Here is a 19948-nt window from a genome sequence, read left to right as displayed (position 1 = left end):
CCTGCCCTTCCCCCTCCTACCCTTTGTCATAGCTGCCAATGGAAAAAAGGAAAGAAGCGGCCGAGAGGCTGCCGAAGCCACCATTAGTTTGAGAATATTTTTGAAAAGGACTAATATCATAAAAGTCCAAATTTTTTAATGTGTAACTGGAAAATCCCAAACATTATTATTATTATTGCTATGGCCACAACTTTTTTGCAAAATTTTCATTCTAGCCCACTTAACAAATTTCATGGTTAAGCCTGTTATTACTATTTTTTTTTTTGCAAAATCAGTCATAAAATTGGTTTAAAATTCAAATTTAGTCTCTATAGTTTGCAAAAAATTATACCACATGGTTTTTTAATTTTATATTTCGTTTTTTTATATATTTTATTTTTTTCCATTATATATATATATATATATATATATATATATATATATATATATATATATATATATATATATATATATATATATATATATACACTTTATTTATTTTTGTTTTTAACTTTATTTTTCAACAATTTATTTTTTTTTACATTTTTTACCTTTTGTTTCTATTTTTTTTTTCAGTTTTAGTTATTTATGATTTTTATAATATTTTTATTCATTTTGATTCAAGTAAATGAACTTAAATTCATTTTAAAATATTATAACATTTTTTTTTATAATGGCCGACTATTAGTATTTCTTTTGTTCTTTTTTTTACACTATTATAAAATTGAAAAATATTATCTTAAATTTAAATTGTTGATATCACAATACATAGATATGATTAAATTTGCAAGTTATATCACACATTCAAACATTAATTCTCAATAAAAAAGTTGTTTTTTGTTTTTTATATTTTTTATTTTTTCGTAACATAAATATAATAACACTCAAGAACAAAAATAAAAATAAAAAAAAATTGAACGAAATTATAAATATAAATATAACTTTTTTATTTATTTGAATAAAAATAAAACAAAAATTACAAAAACTATAAATTACCAAAATTGTTATATACTCTAGTATATTAATATATTTTATATTTTTTGAATAAAAATTAAGAACAAGTTGAAAATACAGAAAAATAAACACAAATAATATGAAAACAAATACGAAAGAACATGATAAAATTAAAGTAAAATACGAAAACAAATATGAAAAAAAAAAACTAAAAAGATATTACAAAAGTGTAAAATGTATGAATATATTAGAGTAAATAAAAACCAAAAGTAACTAAAGTGTGTGTGTGTGTGTGTGTATATATATATATATATATATATATATATATATATATATATTAAATGTACAAAAATATTAATGATTAAATGTGTACAAATTGAGAAATATATTACCGTATTAAGTCATTTTTATCGGCTAACCTGGTAACCGGTCATAATGACTAATAGTGTACAGTTTAACATATTAAAGGGGTAAATAAATAAATAACTTAGTCACCAAAATATGAAAATATATTACCATTTTAAGTAATTATTCCTTATGAAAACGTGTTATCTTTTTAATTCGTTTTCCCTTTATAAGCTGACGATTTGAGTTAGTTTGGGGTTGGTGTATCTGACGGTGCCGAGTCTGTGTTACACAGTGCCAATAGGGTGTTGAGTGAACACCATGCTGATGGGTCTCTTGTAATGCTGATTGTGGATTTCTCGAATGCCTTTAACCTGGTAGATCGATTTGATGGGTTTTAAGCATAAGAACAATCCTATGTGCTCATACAAACCCTAATGCTTGGATCTAGGTTTCTCTATTTTACATGATTTGAATCCAAGACTTACAAACCTATATCTATCATATATAATTCAGAATTATCATAAAGAAAACAGATCTAAGTGATTTACCTCTTTCAAGTAGCTTGAATCCTTGTAGTCTTCTTGATCTTGAGCTTAGAGTCATAATTGTAACTCCTCTAATGGTTCACAAAATCCACAAGCGAGAAGGCAATATGAGATAGGGTGAGAGATGCTAGAAATCGGCCCTAGGGTTCTCTTAGAAGCAAGTGTAGCCGATTTCCATAGTCTGGGGTCTTATTTATACTTGCAGGCTGCTAGGGTTTCAGTCTAAACCCTAATGGACAGCTTAGCCACCAAGCAGCCCAAGGAACCTTCTGGAATAAGGCCTTGGATGAAAATATGATGGATCCCCATCATAATTTCGTTCCCCCCTTAGTCTATTAGCTTTCCTTAACCCAAAACTCAACTATCACACATTTGACAATTTATACCCCTTTATTTAATTAATCTTTTTTAGTCATCAAATTAATTCCTAATTAATTTATGACTAATACTAATTAAATAAATATGATTTTTACTTTAATATATTATTCTTATAATATATTAATAAACCATAATATTCTCTCTCTCTCTCTCTCTCTCTCTCTCTCTCTTTAAATTACATTGTCAAGTTGCTTTGGAGAAGGCAACCCAAAAGGACCATACACAACCAGGTCAATAGCTTACCAAATATAGTTACGGGCTTAGACACTAATCCAACAGTATCCCACTTGGATAAGTATAGTAACTATAATGTAAGTATATTCCGATTAGCAATCGTAGCTGTTAAAGACGCTGTCGAAATCTGATCTTATCAGTAACATGTCCTTTAGATAAGGGATCATACAGTCCTCTGTTCTAGATATCGTGCGGACAATCACATGGAACCTAGTCATACTTATTATCCAGCAATTTGTTTTTCTCGATCATAAATTCATTTGGCATAGAAGTTAATTGAACACATCAATTCAGTCCTGACCGGGCCCGACACATAAGTCAAATCAAATCAGTGAGGGGCCCTGATATCGCTTTTACCCTCTTAGGATAAAAGGAACATATAAAATTCGAATTATATGCATTTACTATTTACTAATCAAACCATACACAACAATGCATTTTATAACATCAAGTTACTGATGCGTTTTCGCATTATCAATGTACAACCAATCAGCAAAAAATAAACCATATATCTAGGTTTTAAGACTATATGATATTATCGTCTTGCGATCACTCATGATAAATTCCATGAAGCGATTCCAGCAAGCGCGGGTTTATTCCAATGCTTAAAACTTGTTCATAAGCACTCATGAACGTTGTAGCAAGCCTTTGCTATGTCTAATACCTTTTAGACAATCTACACACCTATTCATGACAGTCTTCATTCATACCTACTTCCAACATATGAACGACTGTGGACCGTTCGAATAATTTGATTATTCTTAATAACTCAATTATTTAGGAAGTCAAAACATGCAAAGTGAAACATTAGTTAAACAATTAACATAAGACAGTAGCTTTACTTATAAATAATATTCCTTTATTTAATCATCAAATGTCAATTACATTTATCTATTACATGTTTCTAAACTATCTAATCTAAACTAATATCGTCCTTCAGCCCAATGCTCCTAGCGTGCTGCAAGTGCTTAACCCTACTCAGTCCCTTCGTAAGCAGATCTGCTGGGTTATCCTCTGACGATACCCTCTTTACTATGAGGTGTCCTTCTTCTACTCGATGTCGAATAAAGTGATATTTTTTGTTGATATGTCGAGATCTACCATGATCCCTCGGTTCCTTGGTTAAGGCAACCACTCCTTCATTATCATAGAAATTTTCCATAGGCTCCTTTATGGCAGGTACAACTCCAAGGTCTCCAATGAAGTTCTTCAACCATATCGCCTCTTTTGACACTTCGCTCGCTGCAATGTACTCTGATTCGCACGTTAAATCAGCCATGGTTTCTTACTTGGAACTTTTCCAAGTCACTGCTCCTCCATTAAGGGTAAAGACCCAGCCCGACTGCGAACGGTAGTTGTCCCTGTCGGTCTGAAAGATGGCGTCACTATACCCTCGCACCTTTAATTCATCACTCTCACCAAGGACTAGAAACCATTCCTTGGTCCTTCGAAGGTACTTAAGAATGTTCTTGATTGTGATCCAATATGCTCTGCCAGGGTTCCCTTGATATCTACTGACCATGCTCAAAGCAAAGGCCACATTAGGGCGAGTACAAGTCATAGCATACATAATCAAGCCAACTGCAGAAGCGTATGGTACTCGGCTCATTTCTGCTATCTCGACTTCGGTACTTGGGCTTTGAGTCTTACTCAACTTGGCATTACTTTGGATTGGTAACTCTCCCTTCTTTGAGTTTTCCATGCTAAAACTTTTAGTACTTTCTCCAAGTAAGTATTCTGACTAAGTCCTATTAGTCTCTTACTATCCTTATTCCCAGAATATAGGAAGCCTCTCCGAGGTCCTTTATAGCGAAGCACTTCCCGAGCCAGGACTTAACTTCCTGCAGTGTCGGGATGTCGTTTCCTATGAGCAGTATGTCATCGACATACAATACGAGGAAGCTAACTATACTCCCACTGGCTTTGACATATACACATGATTCATCTTCGCTTCGTACAAACCCAAAATCTTTGACTTTCTCATCGAAGCAAAGATTCCATCTGTGAGACGCTTGCTTAAGTCCATAAATGGACTTCTCAAGCTTGCACACCCTATTGGGATGCTTCGCGTTGACAAAACCCTCTGGCTGAGCCATGTAAACATCCTCAGCCAACTTCCTGTTAAGGAAAGCGGTTTTAACATCCATTTGCCATATTTCATAATCATGAAATGCAACAATGGTCAGCATCACCCTAATAGACTTTATTTTGGCAACTGGTGAGAAGGTCTCATCATAGTCAACTCCGGGAGTTTGAGTAAAGCCCTTCGCAACCAGTCGCGCCTTATATGTGTGCGCACCTTCCCATCCATGTTGGTCTTTTTCTTGAAGATCCACTTGCACCCAACCGTCTTACGTCCGGGCACATGGTCAATCAAATTCCAAACTTGTTTGTCGTACATGGACTGAATCTCGCTGTCCATCGCCTCTTTCCATTTTGCAGACTCCGGGCCATCCATGGCTTCCTTATAACTGTTAGGTTCATCTAAATTTATTAGTGTACTATCACTAATATACGTGTCCCCTTCTGTAGTAATATGAAAACCATATAACTGGGGTTGAACTCTAACTCTTTCGGAATGTCTAAGAGGTAAGGACTCGTTAATCGGTTCAACCGGAGTTTCCTCCTCGGGTTGAGCGCCAGTGTTAGAGGTTCCTTCATCGTTCGACTCTTGAATCTCTTCAAGATCGATTTGCCTCCCACTGTCCCCTTGGCTTATGAGTTCTCGCTCTCGGAAAACCCCTCTCTTCGCAACGAAGACAACATTGTCACTCGGTCTATAGAAGAGATATCCAAAGGATTTCTGCGGGTAGCCGATGAAAATACACCGCTCACTACGAGGTTCAAGCTTGTCGTGAGTCTCTCATCTTACGAAAGCCTCGCAACCCCAAACCTTGATATGTGCCAATGAGGGAGCTTTCCCTTTCCACATCTCATGCGGTGTTTTGGCAACCTTCTTTGTAGGGACTAAGTTAAGGATATGGGCGGCAGTCTCTAAGGCATACCCCCAAAATGAGATAGGTAGTGAAGCATGACTCATCATGGAACGAACCATGTCCAACAAGGTTCGATTACGCCTCTCAGCCACACCGTTCAATTGCGGTGTCCTAGGTGGCGTCAATTGCGAAACTATTCCGCATTCCTTTAGGTAGTCGTGGAACTCAAGACTTAGGTACTCTCCTCGTCGATCGGATCGAAGCATGTTGATTTTCCTGCCCAATTGATTCTCCACTTCTTGTTTAAACTCTTTGAACTTTTCAAAGGTTTATGAGTTGTGCTTGATTAAATAGATATACCCATATCTACTATAGTCATCGGTGAAAGTCACATAGAAGCGGTTAGCATCCCTTGTGGTGGATCTAAAGGGCCTATACACGTCGGTGTGTATGAGATCCAATAGACCCTCACCCCTAGCACAAGTTCCAGTGAAAGGTGACTTGGTCATCTTTCCAAGTAAACAAGACTCGCACACGTCATCATCCCTAAGGTCGAATGACTCCAGCACTCCATCCTATTGGAGTTGGGCTATGCGTTTCTTGTTGACATGTTCAAGACAACAATGCCACAAGCATGCTTTATCCATACTATTGGAAGAATCCACACACAATACATCATTTCCTAGGTTATTTACAACCATAACAGTTTCATAAATTCCATTACAAGGCAATGCTTCAAAATATAAAACACCATTTAGATAAGCATAAATTGGACCGTTCTCATTATCAAAAGAATATCTAAATCCTTGTCTAAACAAACCATGAAATGAAATGATGTTTCTTTCCATATCTGGGGAATAGCAACAATTATTTAAATCTAAACCTAATCCATTACTAAGAGCTAAAGAATACACTCTAATCTTGGTGACATGCGACGATCTTCTGTTCCCCATGATTAGATTTATTCTTCCACGCTCCACATCCCTGTCTCCTTTTAGTCCCTGCAAATCAGAACATATGTGAAAACCACATCCTGTATCAAGAACCCAAGAAATAACATGTGATCAATCATTAGATTTAATTGTGTAAATACCTGCGAAATTTGGCTTGATCTTCCCATCCTTGATGGCTTGCAGATATTCCGGGCAGCTTCTTTTCCAATGCCCTATTTTGTGGCAGTGGTGGCACTCTGCCTCTTTAGGGTTTGAGTTGGGCTTAGCAAAACCAACTTTGGTTCCACTAGAAGAGGTACCATCTTGGGATTTACCCTTGTGGTGGCTCTTGGAGGGAGCCTTCCTCTTCTTGCCCCTCCTTTGCCCTATGGCCAAAACAGGAGCAACGGTTGGAGTGGGAGTTGATGTAACAGACTTGTCTTTGAGATTGCTCTCAGCAATCCTTGGAGCTTGCTCAAGGTGACCTCTTCCTTATTCATGTGATAGGTCATGTGGAACTGGTTGTAGCAGGGAGGCAAGGAGTGAAGGATAATGTCAATCGCCAGCACTTCATCGAAGTTAACATTCAACTTTAGCAGACGATCGACATATCTCTGCACCTTTTGCAGATGAGCGGTAAGAGACTCTCCACTACCCATTTTGGCAGTGATCATCGAAGTGATGATCTCATACCTCTCTTGCCTCGCACTTTGATGGTAACGGTCCACCAAGTCTTGATGCATCTCATAGGGATAATAGTCCTCATAGGACTTTTGAAGTAAAGCAGTCATGGTCGCTAGCATGATGCAATGGACTTTCGTAGCATCACACTCATGGTCCTCAAAGGCAGCGATCTCTTCGGGAGTATCAGTGTTGATGTTCACCTTCTTCAGCTCCTTATCGAGGACATACTCTTTGTCCTTGTAACGAGTGACCATTCGGATGTTGCGGATCCAATCATTGAAATTGGACCCGTCGAATATCACTCTCCCACTCAAATTCATGAGTGAGAACGAACCGGAGGAGTTTGAGCCGTAAGCATTGTTGTTGTTTGAGTTCGACATCTGAAATAGAAAAGAACAAAGTTTGATTAGAAATGAATCCCTAATTAAACCCTAATTTCCTGGGTTTGGGACCTATTTAAAGGCCCTTAAGGCCGTCATTTGCGGCTACCAAACCCCAGAGATAAACCCTAAGAGATCTAGAGATTTTGTGAGGGAGGAGAGGCCGTTCTTGATCCTTTAGTTGGTGGATTTTCAAGAAGGAAGTGACCAAGGCAAGAAGAGGCTGAAGGAGGTAGGATTTTGGTGACTTCTAAGTTCATAGAGCTCATATTAAGGTATTTGTTCGAACCCTCTTCAGTTTTGGTGTTGAATCTTAGTGTTTGGGTTTTCTAACCCCTTTAGAGGATGGATAAGTGGAGCATTTGGTCCCTTCTCGAGTCTATGCTTTGGATCTGGACCCAAAGAGGTCCAGAGACCTTAACCATTGGAGCTTTATGAGTCATTTTGGGAGCCATGAGCTTGGGATGTCATTTTTGGGGCTAAATCACCAAGTTAGACCATTTAGATGTTATATGAGTGTCAAGGTGTGAACTTTACGTGATTATCAAGCTTGGGAAGGCCAGATCTATGAATTTAAGGAACATATCTGACCTTAGGAGGTCTATGGAGTTTGTGCATTGCACGAACTCGTCGAGTCCGAAGATCAGACTCGACGAGTAGGATGAAGGTTTCCCGTATATCACTCAGCGAGTAGACTTGCTGAGTTGGGGAAATAACTCGGTGAGTCAGGGAGAGTTAGAGGGACTGGAGTTCAAGGCGGAACTCGCCGAGTTGTTCTTGAGACTCGGCGAGTTGAGTCGGGGTGGCCCCGTAATTCATGCTAGGTGTGACTCGTCGAGTAAGGGGAAGGACTCGACATGCCAAGAGAAGGACTAAGAGAGTCAGTGGACACGTGTAGACTCGCCGAGTCGCCCTAGTGCACTCGACGAGTCAGGTCAAAGTTTGACCGTTGACTTATGTTGACTTTTTCGTCAACAGTGAGACCCTTAAGCCAAGAGAGGGGTAAAATGGTCTTTTACCTTTCTGAGGGTGTTACGAAAGGTTTGAGTATAGTTATTTATGAGAGTATTTACTTTATGTGATCAGGCGGAGGCTAGATAACATTTCTACCGAGTCAGAGACTTATTGAGACACCTGAGGTGAGTCTTCTCACTATACGTTACCTAGAGTGGTATTATGTGTTGACCAGAGGGTCTTATGTGTTATGTATGAGATTATGTGCTATGTGATATATGTATGTTGTATGATGTTATAGACCGGGCCGGAGGGTCCAACGAGCTATGACCGGACCAGAGGGTCCAACGAGCTACGGGACTGGAGGGTCCCGCTGAGACACATCGACCAGAGGGTTGTATTATAGCCTCGAGTGGCGTATGTGTTGTATGCGGTATTTTGGGGAACTCACTAAGCATTTATGCTTACAGTTGTTGTGTTATGTGTTTCAGGTACTAGTGAGGGTCGTGGGAAGGCGCCGGCGTGACTCGTACACATTGGAGTGAGAGAGAGTTGCTTTTATGATCTTGGGATATATTATGTTTCAATAACTAAGTATTGGAATTATTTGAAATATTTTTAAATGAATTTGGTTGATGAAAAATGAAAATTTTGTTTTGGAATTTACGTTGTTACAAGTTGGTGTCAGAGCCTTGGTTTGATGGATTCGGATGCATCTTCGGGCGCATCTAAACTCAAACTGAGGATTTGAGGAAAATTTTGACAATGAAGTAAAATTTTTGAAAAGAGTAAAAAGAGTTTTGAGACAAACAGAGCAGAGCCATGTGTACGATCAGCCAGCGCCCAAACGGTGAATCCCCAAAAGTACCCTTACATTATGTGTTATGAGACATGTTATGTTACATTATGCATGCTAGAGTAGGCTAGGTATACATATTAGGACTAGAGTGGCCAGATTTGTGATGCCTTACCCTAGGAGATTTCTGCTGCTGAGATGCTTTGAGAGTGAGTAGATAGCAGTTAGGAGCTCATGAGAGGCCTATCGGAGGGTAGCCAATGCATAATGAGAGTAGAGTACTTGTAATCTAGGATCCAAGGAAGAGGACTTGGAGTGAATGCTGATGCGGTGTGGTCAGTTGTATTGGGCCCGTACTACTGAAGACACCGGATCAGTGGGCACTCCAAGTAAGAATCTTTTGGACAACGGAGGACGAGTAGGATTGCGTCATCGAGTATGAGTGTGCTCGATCGAGTCTCTGATAATTATTGTTGTATTTCAGAGGTATCATGGTTGGGACTCGGCACACACCTGAGAGCAGTGGTGTCAGCGACGAGGAGATCCGTCGATTGTGTAACAGCTCAAATTTTCAAATAAATTTTTCATTAAAAATAAAACATCATTATTCGACAAAAGGGTTTATTCCAAGTTTATTTCAAAATAAAAATAATAATTCTCCAGGATCTCCAACAGTGGCAGTGTGTACGTGTCACGCCGGCGCCTTCCCACGGTCATCACTAGTACCTGAAAAACATAAACACCACTAGTAAGCATAAATGCTTAGTGAGTTCCCCAGTATACGACTTACCCACATACGCCCTCCGGCCCGGACCTTTCGGTCCACATAATATTGCCCTCCGGCCCGGACCTTTCGGTCCACATAACATTGCCTTCCGGCCCGGATCTTTCGATCCACATAACATTGCCTTCCGGCCCGGATCTTTCGATCCACAAGATAATTGCCTTCCGGCCCATACACATATATAACACATAATACAAATACTCTAACACATAAAGCACATATATCATACCGTTCTTTCTAACACATAAAGTCTCGCCTTCCGGCCCGTATAATCATACATCACATATAAGCACACATCACATATAAAGCATCTATCTCTCTAGACATAGCATGAATATAACACACGCGACCTTCCGGTCTAACAGTCAAACCCTTCCGGGTGAAGTATAGTGAGAAGACTCACCTCGTAGTACGCAGGCTATAACCTCCTCGAGCTACTCGCACACAATCCGCTAGTCCGCAGGTTCCCTATAATACCACAGCCCTAGTTAATGATCTTATCAAACAAAACAACTGACCCCTCTAAGATATATACAGGTCAACGGTCAATCTTGACCGGACTCGTCGAGTACAAAGGGTAACTCGACGAGTATAGACATCCTGACACCACTCGCCGAGTCCGAAGAACGACTCGACGAGTTCCAGTAAGTCTTCAAGCTACTCGCCGAGTCTGAAGAACAACTCGGCGAGTCCTAGTGAATCTTCAAGCTACTCGCCGAGTCTGATCATTGGACTCGGCGAGTCCTCGCCATGCAGTCAACCAACTGCCTCCTGCAATTCGCATGATTCCGTAATATATAGATATGGGACTTCCTGGACCTTTACACATACTATTACTGGGATTTAAACACTTGTAACAACTCTATAATCTATCAAATCCTTAAATGGGTTTCCTAAACCCTAGATTCGTGTACAACACCAAAACTATAGAAATGATCCGAGGATTACCTGGAAAACGTGATCCCTGCGTCCCCAACCTTCAGAGCTCAACCCCTTGATCCTCCTTTGATCACCACCTTGCCTCTCCTTGCCTAACAACCTCTTTAAGCTTCCACTAGCCTTCACCCTTGCTCCAGATGCCCACAGCCGTTTAGGTTATCTTCAATCGGCCAAAAGACGAGACATGACGGCCCTAAAGACATTATATACGATCCAGAATCGAAACGGCTAGGGTTTCAGCTTGAACAGCGTCGACTCGCCGAGTCCCTAATGGACTCGTCGAGTCCAGTCGCGAATCTGTGACCAAGACCGTGGTCCTACTCGGCGAGTCAGGCATCAACTCGCCGAGTCCCCCCCTAAATATTCCCCAAATTAATTTAAAGTAATACCTGAAATTCCGGGCTGTTACAACTCTCCCCCACTAGAACTAGACTTCGCCCTCGAAGTCTCTCATTCTGCGAATAACTCCGGATGTTGCTCCCGCATTTCTCTTTCCGGCTCCCAAGTCATCTCCGATCCCTTCCGATGTTGCCACTGAACCAACACCAGAGGTATTTCCTTGTTCCGTAGAACCTTGATCTTCCGATCCCTGATAGCTATTGGTCTCTCGGCGTAATTCAGACTCGCATCTACCTGGATATCTTCTAGCGGAACCACTGCTGCCTCATCGGCTATACACTTCCTCAGCTGTGATACGTGGAAGGTATTGTGAATCTGATTCAGCTCCGCTGGCAACTCCAACCGATAAGCTACCCGACCTACCCTTGCAATTACCCGAAATGGACCTATGAACCGGGGCCCCAGTTTGCCCCTCTTCCTGAACCGAATCACCCCTTTCCAAGGAGAAACCTTTAGGAGAACGAAGTCGCCGACCTGGAATTCGAGTTCAGACCGGCGTCTGTCCGCATAACTCTTCTGTCGGCTCTGGGCGGTCAATAACCTCTCCCTCACCCGTTGGATCTGCTCAGTCGTTTGAAGTACGATCTCTGTTCTGCCCAACACCCTCTGTCCCACTTCTCCCCAGCAAATGGGAGTCCGACACCTCCTACCATACAACAACTCAAAAGGTGGCATACCAATGCTCGAATGATGGCTGTTGTTGTAGGAAAACTCAGCCAGCGGCAGATGCGCATCCCAGCTACCCCCGAAGTCTAACACACACGCTCTAAGCATATCTTCCAATGTCTGGATCGTCCGCTCGCTTTGACCGTCGGTCTGGGGATGGTATGCGGTACTAAAATGCAGTTTAGTACCCAACTCCTCATGCAATTTCTTCCAGAACCTGGAAGTGAAACGTACATCGCGGTCCGAAACGATCGAGGTCGGCACTCCATGCCGAGATACTATCTCTCTCACGTACAACTCCGCCAACTTCTCTGCTGATGAACTTTCACTAATGGCAAGGAAATGTGCACTCTTTGTTAGTCTATCCACAATCACCCAAATCGCATCGACTCCCCTGGCAGTTTTCGGCAATTTGGTGATAAAATCCATCGTGATCTGATCCCACTTCCACTCAGGGATCTCCAAGGGTTACAACTTACCGTGCGGTCTCTGGTGCTCGGCCTTAACTTTACGGCAGGTCAAACACCTCTCCACGAACCAAGCCACGTCTCTCTTCATGCAAGGCCACCAGTACTCCTTTTTCAAATCCAGATACATTTTCGTAGCACCGGGATGGATCGAGAATTTCGATCTATGTGCCTCCTCCATCAAAATGACACGCGTACCGCCCACGAATGGCACCCAGATCCGACCCTGAAATGTCAGAAGTCCCCGCCCATCCGTAACAAACTCTGAAATTAACCCGACGACCCGCTCCTGTTTCTGCATCCCAGACTTCACAACCTCGGCCTGTGCCCCACGAATAGTATCTAATACCGGAGTCACCACCGTCAATCTCAAACATACGTCCCGCAATGGAGTACCCTCCGCCCTACGACTCAATGCATCGGCTACCACATTAGCCTTACCTGGGTGGTATAGGATCTCACAGTCATAATCCTTAACCACGTCTAACCATCTCCTCTGGCGCATGTTTAGGTTGGGTTGATCCATCAAATACTTCAAACTCTTATGGTCCGTGTATATGGTACAACGAACCCCGTACAGGTAGTGACGCCAAATTTTGAGGGCGAACACTACTGCCCCCAACTCTAAGTCATGCGTGGGATATCTCGCTTCGTGAGGCTTCAGCTGCCTCGATGCATAGGCTATCACATGGCCCCTCTGCATCAACACTGCACCCAGTCCTGAAATCGATGCGTCGCAATATACGACGAAGTCCTCCATCCCTTCAGGAGGGCTTAATACTGGTGCTTCGCACAGTCTCTGACGAAGTGTCTCGAAGGAAGTCTGCTGCTCGGGTCCCCATGAGAATGTAACACCCTTTCGGGTCAATTTGGTAAGTGGCACTGCGATCTTGGAGAAGTCCCTAATGAACCTTCGATAGTACCCTGCCAACCCAAGGAAACTCCTGATCTCCGAAGGTGACTTTGGTGCCTCCCATCTCATCACCGCCTCCACCTTGGCCGGATCGACCAATATCCCTGCCTGATTTACAACGTGCCCCAGAAATTGAACCTCCCGTAACCAGAAGTCACATTTGGAGAATTTTGCATATAGCTTCTCCGACCTCAGTACCTCAAGGACCTCCCTCAAATGTCCCTCATGCTGCTCCCTAGACCGCGAATACACCAGAATATCGTCGATGAATACAATCACAGACCGATCCAGCATCGGCCTGCATACCCTGTTCATGAGATCCATGAACACTGCTGGGGCATTGGTGAGCCCAAAAGGCATCACCACGAACTCGTAATGCCCATACCGCGTCCTAAAGGCTGTCTTCTGGACGTCCTCATCCCGCACCCTTACCTGATGGTACCCTGATCTCAAATCAATCTTGGAAAACCAAGATGCCCCTTGCAACTGATCGAATAGATCATCGATTCTTGGTAACGGATAGCGGTTCTTAACTGTCACCTTGTTCAGTTCCCGGTAATCGATACACATCCGGTGTGAACCATCCTTCTTCTTGACGAACAAAATCGGTGCTCCCCACGGCGAGCTACTCGGCCGAATAAATCCCTTCCCCAACAACTCTTGAAGTTGCGAGGACAATTCTTGCATCTCCGGAGGTGCAAGACGATAAGGCACCTTCACAATAGGCGCCGCCCCTGGAACTAGGTCGATACCAAACTCCACTTGCCTCGCAGGAGGTATTCCCGGCAAATCCTCGGGGAAAACATCTGGAAACTCGCGCACCACTGGAACCTCCTGCAATGTCTTCGGTCTCTCAGAACTCTCCCGCGTATCCATCACATACGCCACGAAACCGTTACATCCCCGCTGTAGGCATTGCCTCGCCCTAGCAGCCGAACAAAAAGCTGATCTTGAACGGGTACCCTCGCCGTACACCGTAAGAACTCCCCCACTAGGGTCTCGTATAGTCACCAACTGACGCTCGCAGTCGATGACAGCGCTGAATCGGCTCAACCAGTCCATGCCTACAATGACACAGACATCACCCATCGCAATAGGAATTAGGTCAATCGGAAATGCGACCCCGAAGATCTCTAGCACACATCCCCGAAAAACCTCCGTAGCACAAATCACCCTCTCAGCCGCAATGGAAACGCTCAAAGGCCGACTTAACGGCTCACGACTAATGCCGATGTGCTAACTAAAAGCTAACGATACAAACGATCTACTCGCACCCGAATCAAATAATACTAGAGCAGGCATAGAGTTCACAAGGAAAGTACCTACACATACATTAACATAAGCATAACATTTCGACCTTTAATTAAATACATGAAAGATAACATACCTGCCACAACATCGGGCGCAGCGCGGACCTCCTCCGCAGTCAGCTGAAAGGCTCTCCCGCGAGCCCTCGGGGCCTCGACCTTCACCGGTCGGGTCTCAGTAGTCCGGGTAGTAGGTGTAGCTCCCTGACGAAGTTGCGGGCACTCGGCCTTCCGATGGCCTGTCTGGTTGCAGTGAAAACAAACCATAAACCCCTTAGGGCAATCCCTGGCAATATGTCCGTCCTTGCCACACTTGTAGCAACCACCAGTTCGACACGCCCCCTCGTGACTTTTGCCGCACTTCGCGCAAGTGCGACCCTTCGAACCTCCCATCCTCGAATCAGCGAACTTAATTCGCTTGGCTGCCGGCTGAGACTGGGCCGGCCGTCGATCCACCTGCCGAGACTCAGCCTCCTCCCTCGCTTGAGTCTCCAACTCAATCTCGCGCTTCCTGGCGTTCGCCTGAAGCTCAGTGAAAGTGCGATAGGTGGAGTTTGACACAAACTCCCGAATCTCCCTCTTCAAAACACCCAAATAGCGGCTCATCCGCGACTGCTCCGTAGATACCAGCTCGGGGCAGAACATTGCCCTCTCATGAAACTTCCGTGTGATCACTGCCACGGAATCAGTACCCTGCTTAAGGGTCAAGAACTCCTGAATCAACCGCTCCCTCTCTACCGGGGGAACGTACTCATCCCTGAACATCTCCGTAAACCTCTCCCATGTCACTGCCGTAATCTCTGCCTGAGTGAAGTTCACCGTCACGAACTTCCACCAATCCTTCGCTCCCAGACGGAGCTGGTTCAAGGCGAACCGTACCCTCAAGTGTTCCGGGCATGAGCAAGTATAGAAGCACCCCTCGATGTCGACGATCCACCTCATGGCTGCAATCGGATCCTGCGTCCCATCAAATTCAGGGGGTTTCGTGTTGCTGAATTCCCTGAATGGTAATGAATCACCCCCTTGCGGCCTGGCAGCAGCCACTTAAGCCAAGAGAGGGGTAAAATGGTCTTTTACCTTTCTGAGGGTGTTACGAAAGGTTTGAGTATAGTTATTTATGAGAGTATTTACTTTATGTGATCAGGCGGAGGCTAGATAACATTTCTACCGAGTCAGAGACTTATTGAGACACCTGAGGTGAGTCTTCTCACTATACGTTACCTAGAGTGGTATTATGTGTTGACCAGAGGGTCTTATGTGTTATGTATGAGATTATGTGCTATGTGATATATGTATGTTGTATGATGTTATAGACCGGGCCGGAGGGTCCAACGAGCTATGACCGGACCAGAGGGTCCAACGAGCTACGGGACTGGAGGGTCCCGCTGAGACACATCGACCAGAGGGTTGTATTATAGCCTCGAGTGGCGTATGTGTTGTATGCGGTATTTTGGGGAACTCACTAAGCATTTATGCTTACAGTTGTTGTGTTATGTGTTTCAGGTACTAGTGAGGGTCGTGGGAAGGCGCCGGCGTGACTCGTACACATTGGAGTGAGAGAGAGTTGCTTTTATGATCTTGGGATATATTATGTTTCAATAACTAAGTATTGGAATTATTTGAAATATTTTTAAATGAATTTGGTTGATGAAAAATGAAAATTTTGTTTTGGAATTTACGTTGTTACAAGTTGGTGTCAGAGCCTTGGTTTGATGGATTCGGATGCATCTTCGGGCGCATCTAAACTCAAACTGAGGATTTGAGGAAAATTTTGACAATGAAGTAAAATTTTTGAAAAGAGTAAAAAGAGTTTTGAGACAAACAGAGCAGAGCCATGTGTACGATCAGCCAGCGCCCAAACGGTGAATCCCCAAAAGTACCCTTACATTATGTGTTATGAGACATGTTATGTTACATTATGCATGCTAGAGTAGGCTAGGTATACATATTAGGACTAGAGTGGCCAGATTTGTGATGCCTTACCCTAGGAGATTTCTGCTGCTGAGATGCTTTGAGAGTGAGTAGATAGCAGTTAGGAGCTCATGAGAGGCCTATCGGAGGGTAGCCAATGCATAATGAGAGTAGAGTACTTGTAATCTAGGATCCAAGGAAGAGGACTTGGAGTGAATGCTGATGCGGTGTGGTCAGTTGTATTGGGCCCGTACTACTGAAGACACCGGATCAGTGGGCACTCCAAGTAAGAATCTTTTGGACAACGGAGGACGAGTAGGATTGCGTCATCGAGTATGAGTGTGCTCGATCGAGTCTCTGATAATTATTGTTGTATTTCAGAGGTATCATGGTTGGGACTCGGCACACACCTGAGAGCAGTGGTGTCAGCGACGAGGAGATCCGTCGATTGTGTAACAGCTCAAATTTTCAAATAAATTTTTCATTAAAAATAAAACATCATTATTCGACAAAAGGGTTTATTCCAAGTTTATTTCAAAATAAAAATAATAATTCTCCAGGATCTCCAACAGTGGCAGTGTGTACGTGTCACGCCGGCGCCTTCCCACGGTCATCACTAGTACCTGAAAAACATAAACACCACTAGTAAGCATAAATGCTTAGTGAGTTCCCCAGTATACGACTTACCCACATACGCCCTCCGGCCCGGACCTTTCGGTCCACATAATATTGCCCTCCGGCCCGGACCTTTCGGTCCACATAACATTGCCTTCCGGCCCGGATCTTTCGATCCACATAACATTGCCTTCCGGCCCGGATCTTTCGATCCACAAGATAATTGCCTTCCGGCCCATACACATATATAACACATAATACAAATACTCTAACACATAAAGCACATATATCATACCGTTCTTTCTAACACATAAAGTCTCGCCTTCCGGCCCGTATAATCATACATCACATATAAGCACACATCACATATAAAGCATCTATCTCTCTAGACATAGCATGAATATAACACACGCGACCTTCCGGTCTAACAGTCAAACCCTTCCGGGTGAAGTATAGTGAGAAGACTCACCTCGTAGTACGCAGGCTATAACCTCCTCGAGCTACTCGCACACAATCCGCTAGTCCGCAGGTTCCCTATAATACCACAGCCCTAGTTAATGATCTTATCAAACAAAACAACTGACCCCTCTAAGATATATACAGGTCAACGGTCAATCTTGACCGGACTCGTCGAGTACAAAGGGTAACTCGACGAGTATAGACATCCTGACACCACTCGCCGAGTCCGAAGAACGACTCGACGAGTTCCAGTAAGTCTTCAAGCTACTCGCCGAGTCTGAAGAACAACTCGGCGAGTCCTAGTGAATCTTCAAGCTACTCGCCGAGTCTGATCATTGGACTCGGCGAGTCCTCGCCATGCAGTCAACCAACTGCCTCCTGCAATTCGCATGATTCCGTAATATATAGATATGGGACTTCCTGGACCTTTACACATACTATTACTGGGATTTAAACACTTGTAACAACTCTATAATCTATCAAATCCTTAAATGGGTTTCCTAAACCCTAGATTCGTGTACAACACCAAAACTATAGAAATGATCCGAGGATTACCTGGAAAACGTGATCCCTGCGTCCCCAACCTTCAGAGCTCAACCCCTTGATCCTCCTTTGATCACCACCTTGCCTCTCCTTGCCTAACAACCTCTTTAAGCTTCCACTAGCCTTCACCCTTGCTCCAGATGCCCACAGCCGTTTAGGTTATCTTCAATCGGCCAAAAGACGAGACATGACGGCCCTAAAGACATTATATACGATCCAGAATCGAAACGGCTAGGGTTTCAGCTTGAACAGCGTCGACTCGCCGAGTCCCTAATGGACTCGTCGAGTCCAGTCGCGAATCTGTGACCAAGACCGTGGTCCTACTCGGCGAGTCAGGCATCAACTCGCCGAGTCCCCCCCTAAATATTCCCCAAATTAATTTAAAGTAATACCTGAAATTCCGGGCTGTTACAGATTGATTCATGAGGAGGTGGTTGCTGCCATCCGGGCTGAGATTCCTGAGATGTTTGGGGACATCAAGACCACTTTGATTGAGACTTTTGATGAGTGGTATGCAGCACTGACTAAGGTTGCGGTACCTACAGCTACTGCTGTTGTTGCTGCTGCCAGACCTCAGGGAGGTTACTCGTTGTTGTTTCGGGAGTTCAGCAACATGAAGCCACGAGAGTTCGATGGGACGCAGGACCCGATTGCCGTGATGATATGGATCTCTGACATCGAGGTATGTTTCTATACGTGTTCTTGTCCAAAGCACTTGAGGGTACAGTTCACTCTAAACCAGCTCCACTTGGGAACGACGGATTGGTGGAAGTTCGTGACGGCGAACTTCACTTTGGCAGAGATTTCTGAGGTGACTTGGAAGAGGTTCACTGCTATGTTCAGAGACGAGTATGTTCCCCCGGTGGAGAGGGAACGGTTGATTCAGGAGTTCTTGACCCTCAAGCAGGGTACTGATTCTGTGGCAGTGATCACCAAGAAGTTTCATGAGAGGGCGATGTTTTGCCCTGAGCAGGTGTCTTCTGAGCAGGCTCGTATGAGCCGTTATCTGAGTGTGCTGAGAAGAGATATTCGGGAGTCCGTGGCGAACTCGACTTACCGGAAATTTGCTAAGCTCCAGGAAAATGCCTGGAAGAGGGAGATTGAGTTAGAGACTCAGGCCAGGGAGGAGGCCGAGTCATAGAGGGCGGATCAGCGACCGACTCAGTCTCAGCCGGCAGCCAAGCGAGCTAGACCCGCTGATTCGAAATCTGGAGGTGCGAAGGGTCGCATTTGTGGGAAGTGCGGTAAGAGTCATGAGGGGTCGTGCAGGGCTAGAGTATGCTACAAGTGCGGGAAGGAGGGGCACATCACGAGGGATTTCCCCAAGGGATTTTCGGTTTGCTTTCATTGCAAACAGACCGGCCATCAGAAGGACGAGTGCCCTCAGCTACTTCAGGGGTCAGCACAGGGATCTGCGCCTACTGCTAGGGCTACTGAGGTTCGGCCAGTGAAGGTCGGGGCCCCGAAGGCTTGTGGGAGATCATTCCAGTTGACTGCAGAGGAGGTCCGCGCGGCGCCCGATGTTGTGCCTGGTATGTATTCTATATTCATCTTTTATTTGAATTGAGTTGTTATGCTTATATGATGATGTGCATAGGTACTTTCCTTGTGAGTTCTATGCCTGCTTTGGTATTATTTGACTCGGGTGCGAGTCAGTCGTTTGTTTCCGTAGCATTTAGTCAGCACATTAGTATCCATCAAGAGGCGTTGGATCGACCTCTGTGAGTTTCCATAGCTGATGAGCGAGCAATGTATGCTTCAGATGTGATTCGGGGATGTGTCCTTGAGATCTTCGGTGTAGAGTTTCCGATAGATCTGGTTCTGA

The sequence above is a fragment of the Lactuca sativa genome, chromosome 4 (assembly GCF_002870075.4).
Source record: "Lactuca sativa cultivar Salinas chromosome 4, Lsat_Salinas_v11, whole genome shotgun sequence".
Classification (NCBI taxonomy): Eukaryota; Viridiplantae; Streptophyta; class Magnoliopsida; order Asterales; family Asteraceae; genus Lactuca; species Lactuca sativa.
This window is presented reverse-complemented; position numbering follows the sequence as displayed.